Source organism: Balaenoptera ricei, chromosome 13 (assembly GCF_028023285.1).
Source record: "Balaenoptera ricei isolate mBalRic1 chromosome 13, mBalRic1.hap2, whole genome shotgun sequence".
In the NCBI taxonomy this organism is placed as follows: domain Eukaryota; kingdom Metazoa; phylum Chordata; class Mammalia; order Artiodactyla; family Balaenopteridae; genus Balaenoptera; species Balaenoptera ricei.
The window spans coordinates 48,715,083-48,721,702 of NC_082651.1; positions in this window are offsets into that span (position 1 = coordinate 48,715,083).

The following is a 6,620-nucleotide window of genomic DNA, read 5'->3' on the forward strand; positions in this document are numbered from 1 at the left end:
ATGTGTGAAATAACATACTTACAAAAATAGTACAGCATCTTTACAGTATAGTAAAAGATTGAAAAGAATGTAAAAGTCCATTGACTGGTGACTAAGTGTGTAAATTATGGTATATCCATTCAATGGAATACTACATAGCTGATCAAATGAATGAGGTGGCTCTATTGCTATCAACATAGCTATAAGAGATATTATTGAGAGAAAAAAGCAAAGTGTGGAACAGTGTATTTAGTGTGTTATGATTTATGTACATAAGGGGAAGATTACAAACACACACCCACATATTCACATACATACTTGGGTTATGCATCACATATTTCTGTACTCTCAACAAGGAGAAAAAAATGAGGTTTAAGTGGGTGGGAGTTAGGTGAGTAAACGAAATTTCTTTTCACTGTATAGCCCTTCACTTTGTTTTTAACTTTCAAAATAAATGTTTGTATTCTTTTTTCTTCCTGTAAGGAAACAACAACAACAACACTTATTTTCAAGAGAGTTTATCCTTGGGGGAAGGAAGGGGCTTTTGGTTTTCATTTAGCACCATTTCACTGACTTTCTAACATGTATGTATTACTTTTATGTAAAATATGATTTAATTGGCAGGAGGATCATAGGAGGATTTTTTCCTCATTCTTTTTTTTTTTTTAATCAGTCATCAATTTTATACACATCAGTGTATACATGTCAATCCCAATCGCCCAATTCAGCACACCACCATCCCCACCCCACCGCAGTTTTCCCCCTTGGTGTCCATACGTTTGTTCTCTACATCTGTGTCTCAACTTCTGCCCTGCAAACTGGTTCATCTGTACCATTTTTCTAGGTTCCACATACATGCGTTAATATATGATATTTGTTTTTCCTTTCTGACTTACTTCATTCTGTATGACAGTCTCTAGATCCATCCACGTCTCTACAAATGACTCAATTTCGTTCCTTTTATGGCTGAGTAATATTCCATTGTATATATGTACCACGACTTCTTTATCCATTCATCTGTCGATGGGCATTTAGGTTGCTTCCATGACTTGGCTATTGTAAATAGTGCTGCAGTGAACATTGGGGTGCATGTGTCTTTTTGAATTACGGTTTTCTCTGGGTATATGCCCAGTAGTGGGATTGCTGGGTCATATGGTAATTCTATTTTTAGTTTTTTAAGGAACCTCCATATTGTTCTCCATAGTGGCTGTATCAATTTACATTCCCACCAACAGTGCAAGAGGGTCCCCTTTTCTCCACACCCTCTCCAGCATTTGTTGTTTGTAGATTTACTGATGATGCCCATTCTAACTGGTGTGAGGAGATACCTCATTTTACTTTTGATTTGCATTTCTCTAATAATTAGTGATGTTGAGCATCTTTTCATGTGCTTCTTGGCCATCTGTATGTCTTCTTTGGAGAAATGTCTATTTAGGTCTTCTGCCCATTTTTGGATTGGGTTGTTTGTTTCTTTAATATTGAGCTGAAAGAGCTGTTTATATATTTTGGAGATTAATCCTTTATCCGTTGATTCGTTTGCAAATATTTTCTCCCATTCTGAGGGTTGTCTTTTCGTCTTGTTTATGGTTTCCTTTGCTGTGCAAATGCTTTTAAGTTTCATTAGGTCCCATTTGTTTATTTTTGTTTTTATTTCCATTACTCTAGGAGGTGGATCAAAAAAGATCTTGCTGTGATTTATGTCAAAGAGTGTTCTTCCTATGTTTTCCTCTAAGAGTTTTATAGTGTCCGGTCTTACATTTAGGTCTCGAATCCATTTTGAGTTTATTTTTGTGTATGGTGTTAGGGAGTATTCTAATTTCATTCTTTTACATGTAGCTGTCCAGTTTTCCCAGCACCACTTATTGAAGAGACTGTCTTTTCTCCATTGTATATCTTTGCCTCCTTTGTCATAGATTAGTTGACCATAGGTGCGTGGGTTTATCTCTGGGCTTTCTATCTTGTTCCATTGATCTATGTTTCTGTTTTTGTGCCAGTACCATATTGTCTTGATTACTGTAGCTTTGTAGTATAGTCTGAAGTCAGGGAGTCTGATTCCTCCAGCTCCGTTTTTTTCCCTCAAGACTGCTTTGGCTATTCGGGGTCTCTTGTATCTCCATACAAATTTTAAGATGATTTGTTCTAGTTCCGTAAAAAATGCCATTGGTAATTTGATAGGGATTGCATTGAAACTGTAGATTGCCTTGGGTAGTATTGTCACTTTGACAATATTGATTCTTCCAATCCAAGAACATGGTATATCTCTCCATCTGTTTGTATCATCTTTAATTTCTTTCATCAGTGTCTTATAGTTTTCTGCATACAGGTCTTTTGTCTCCCTAGGTAGGTTTATTCCTAGGTATTTTGTTCTTTTTGTTGCAATGGTAAATGGGAGTGTTTCCGTAATTTCTCTTTCAGATTTTTCATCATTAGTGTATAGGAATGCAAGAGATTTCTGTGCATTAATTTTGTATCCTGCAACTTTACCATATTCATTAATTAGCTCTAGCAGTTTTCTGATGGCAGTTTTAGGATTCTCTATGTATACTATCATGTCATCTGCAAACAGTGACAGTTTTACCTCTTCTTTTCCAATTTGTATTCCTTTTATTTCTTTTTCTTCTCTGATTGCCGTGGCTAGGACTTCCAAAACTATGTTGAATAATAGTGGTGAGAGTGGACATCCTTGTCTCGTTCCTGATCTTAGAGGAAATGCTTTCGGTTTTTCACCATTGAGAATGATGTTTGCTGTGGGTTTGTCATATATGGCCTTGATTATGTTGAGGTAGGTTCCCTCTATGCCCACTTTCTGGAGAGTTTTTATCATAAATGGGTGTTGAATTTTGTCAAAAGCTTTTTCTGCATCTATTGAGATGATCATATGTTAATATGATTTCTAATCTCATAGCGTTGTGGTCAGAAAAGATGCTTGATATGATTTCAATTTTCTTAAATTTACTGAGGCTTGATTTGTGACCCAAGATGTGATCTATCCTGGAGAATGTTCCATGCACACTTGAGAAGAAAGTGTAATCTGCTGTTTTTGGATGGAATGTCCTATAAATATCAATTAAATCTATCTGGTCTATTGTGTCATTTAAAGCTTCTGTTTCCTTATTTATTTTCATTTTGGATGATCTGTCCATTGGTGTAAGTGAGGTGTTAAAGTTCCCCACTATTATTGTGTTACTGTCGATTTCCTCTTATATCTGTTAGCAGTTGCCTTATGTATTGAGGTGCTCCTATGTTGGGTGCATGTATATTTATAATTGTTATATCTTCTTCTTGGATTGATCCCTTGATCATTATGTAGTGTCCTTCCTTTTCTCTTGTAACATTCTTTATTTTAAAGTCTATTTTATCTGATATGAGTATAGCTACTCCAGCTTTCTTTTGATTTCCATTTGCATGGAATATCTTTTTCCATCCCCTCACCTTCAGTCTGTATGTGTCCCTAGGTCTGAAGTGGGTCTCTTGTAGACAGCACATATATGGGTCTTGTTTTTGTATCCATGCAGCAAGCCTGTGTCTTTTGGTTGGAGCATTTAATCCATTCACGTTTAAGGTAATTATCGATATGTATGTTCCTATGACCATTTTCTTAATTGTTTTGGGTTTGTTTTTGTAGGTCCTTTTCTTCTCTTGTGTTTCCCACTTAGAGAAGTTCCTTTAGCATTTGTTGTAGAGCTGGTTTGGTGGTGCTGAATTCTCTTAGCTTTTGCTTGTCTGTAAAGCTTTTGATTTCTCCATCAAATCTGAATGAGATCCTTGCCGGGTAGAGTAATCTTGGTTGTAGGTTCTTCCCTTTCATCACTTTAAGTATATCATGCCACTCCCTTCTGGCTTGTAGAGTTTCTGCTGAGAAATCAGCTGTTAACCTTATGGGAGTTCCCTTGTATGTTATTTGTTGCTTTTCCCTTGCTGCTTTCAATAATTTTTCTTTGTCTTTAATTTTTGCCAATTTGATTACTATGTGTCTCGGCGTGTTTCTCCTTGGGTTTATCCTGTATGGGACTCTCTGTGCTTCCTGGACTTGGGTGGCTATTTCCTTTCCCATGTTAGGGAAGTTTTCAACTATAATCTCTTCAAATATTTTCTCTGGTCCTTTCTCTCTCTCTTCTCCTTCTGGGACCCCTATAATGCGAATGTTGTTGCGTTTAATATTGTCCCAGAGGTCTCTTAGGCTGTCTTCATTTCTTTTCATTCTCTTTTCTTTAGTGTGTTCCGCAGCAGTGAATTCCACCATTCTGTCTTCCAGGTCACTTATCCGTTCTTCTGCCTCAGTTATTCTGCTATTGATTCCTTCTAGTGTAGTTTTCATTTCAGTTATTTTATTGCTCACTCTGTTTGTTTGTTCTTTAATTCTTCTAGGTCTTTGTTAAACATTTCTTGCATCTTCGCGATCTTTGCCTGCATTCTTATTCCGAGGTCCTGGATCATCTTCACTATCATTATTCTGAATTCTTTTTCTGGAAGGTTGCCTATCTCCACTTCATTTAGTTGTTTTTCTGGGGTTTTATCTTGTTCCTTCATCTGGTATATAGCCCTCTGCCTTTTCATCTTGTCTATCTTTCTGTGAATGTGGTTTTTGTTCCACAGGCTGCAGGATTGTAGTTTTTCTTGCTTCTGCTCTGTCCTCCTTCTTTATGGTTTCTTTTTTTTTTCCCCCAAGGTTGTTGTTATTTATTTATTTATTTTTGATGTGGACCATTTTTAAAGTCTTTATTGCATTTGTTACAATATTGCTTCTGTTTTATGTTTTGGTTTTTTGGCTGTGAGCCATGTGGGATCTTAGCTCCCTGACCAGGGATCGAATCTGCACCCCCAGCGTTGGAAGGTGAAGTCTTAACCACTGGACTGCCAGGGAAGTCCCTATGGTTTCTTATAATTAAAAACAATCCATTGTATTTTATTTTTTTAAAAAAGCTTTTGCTGACCATCTTTCTTTGTTGTTTAGGAAACATTACCAGTGTAAGGATGTTTAGAGGCCAATTCTCTCCTAAGGTTTATTTTATTCAGATTGTAACTTTTCTAGAAAGTTTTTGAATCCAACATTATTTGTTAACATGTACTGTCTTTTGCTCTATACTTCACCCATGTGAATTTCCTCAAGTTCTAGTAAAATGATTATGAAAGGCATGGGCTCTTCACAAATTATCACGCTTCTTAGGGGCACAATTTCCTGGGCCTGGACTCTGTCCATGAAGAGAGGAGGCAATAAAATGCTTTATTTTCTTAGTTAAGGTGACAGAAGTGAATAGCATAAAGAATAATCAATTTCACAAGGTGAATCTATTCAACACAAAGCTATGTTTCAAAAGCACAGTTGGTGAGAAATTTTTTCTACTGAAAGATCTCTCAATCTGAATCTACCAGCTCTTTCTCAAATGTACTATCATTTCATTTGTTTATGTCATCCCTGATTTTAAGGAGTTGGGTGAGGTTAATTTACAGAATCAAATAATAGGCCAGTATATAAAAATGGATGATAGGGCTTCCCTGGTGGCGCAGTGGTTAAGAATCCGCCTGCCAATGCAGGGGACACGGGTTTGAGCCCTGGTCTGGGAAGATCCCACATGCTGCGGAACAGCTAAGCCCGTGCGCCACAACTACTGGCCTGTGCTCTAGAGCCCGCGAGCCACAGCTACTGAGCCCACGTGCCACAACTACTGAAGCCCGCGCACCTAGAGCCTGCACTCCGCAACAAAAGAAGCCACAGCAATGAGAAGCCCGCACACAATGAAGAGTTGTCCCCGCTTGCCGCAACTAGAGAAAGCCTGCGCGCAACGAAGACCCAATTCAGCCAAAAATAAATAAATAAATTTTAAAAATATGGATGATAGAGGTGAACACATTATTGAATAAATTTAATTTTCTTTATACTGTATCTTCCAGTTGTGTCTCCTAGCTCTTATAACTTTTATACTCACACACTTCATGTAGCATTTTCTTTTTAATTCCACATGAAATAATTTTGTCTTTGTGCTTCCACTTAACTGCTGTTTTAAAGATATGTTTGACTCATTTGTGTTCTTCTTTTCTGGCTTCTCTATAAAGTCAAGAGAAGGTAATGCTAGAGAAAGACAACATGGAGGAGCAGGAGCATGTCTTTCCTTCTTCCTCAGCCTTCTAGTCTCCCTCTAGTACCCTTTATGGTCAGATTTTAACAAGGAGCAGCTGGTAAAGAAATGTTTTCAGAGTCCCAATCCCAGTGTCACATGCAGAGTACAGAAGGGTGTGTTTGCCACATTCGTACTTTACTTGTATAAATTTTTAAAAATGCTATGTGAAAATTTTTATATATCTAATAACAATCCTAAAAGCATTTTTCACTCGCTTTTTTCTTTTCTACATATGAAATATTGAGGTCATGATATAGGTAATTTTTTTTAAATAAATAAATTTATTTATTTTTGGCTGCATTGGGTCTTCGTTGCTGCGCACAGGCTTTCTCTAGTTGTGGCAAGCGGGGGCTACTCTTCGTTGTGGTGCGCGGGCTTCTCATTGTGGTGGCTTCTCTTGTTGCGGAGCACGGGCTCTAGGCGCATGGGCTTCAGTAGTTGTGGCATGTGGGCTCAGTAGCTGTGGCTTGCAGGCTCTAGAGCACAGGCTCAGTAGTTATGGCACACGGGCTTAGTTGCTCT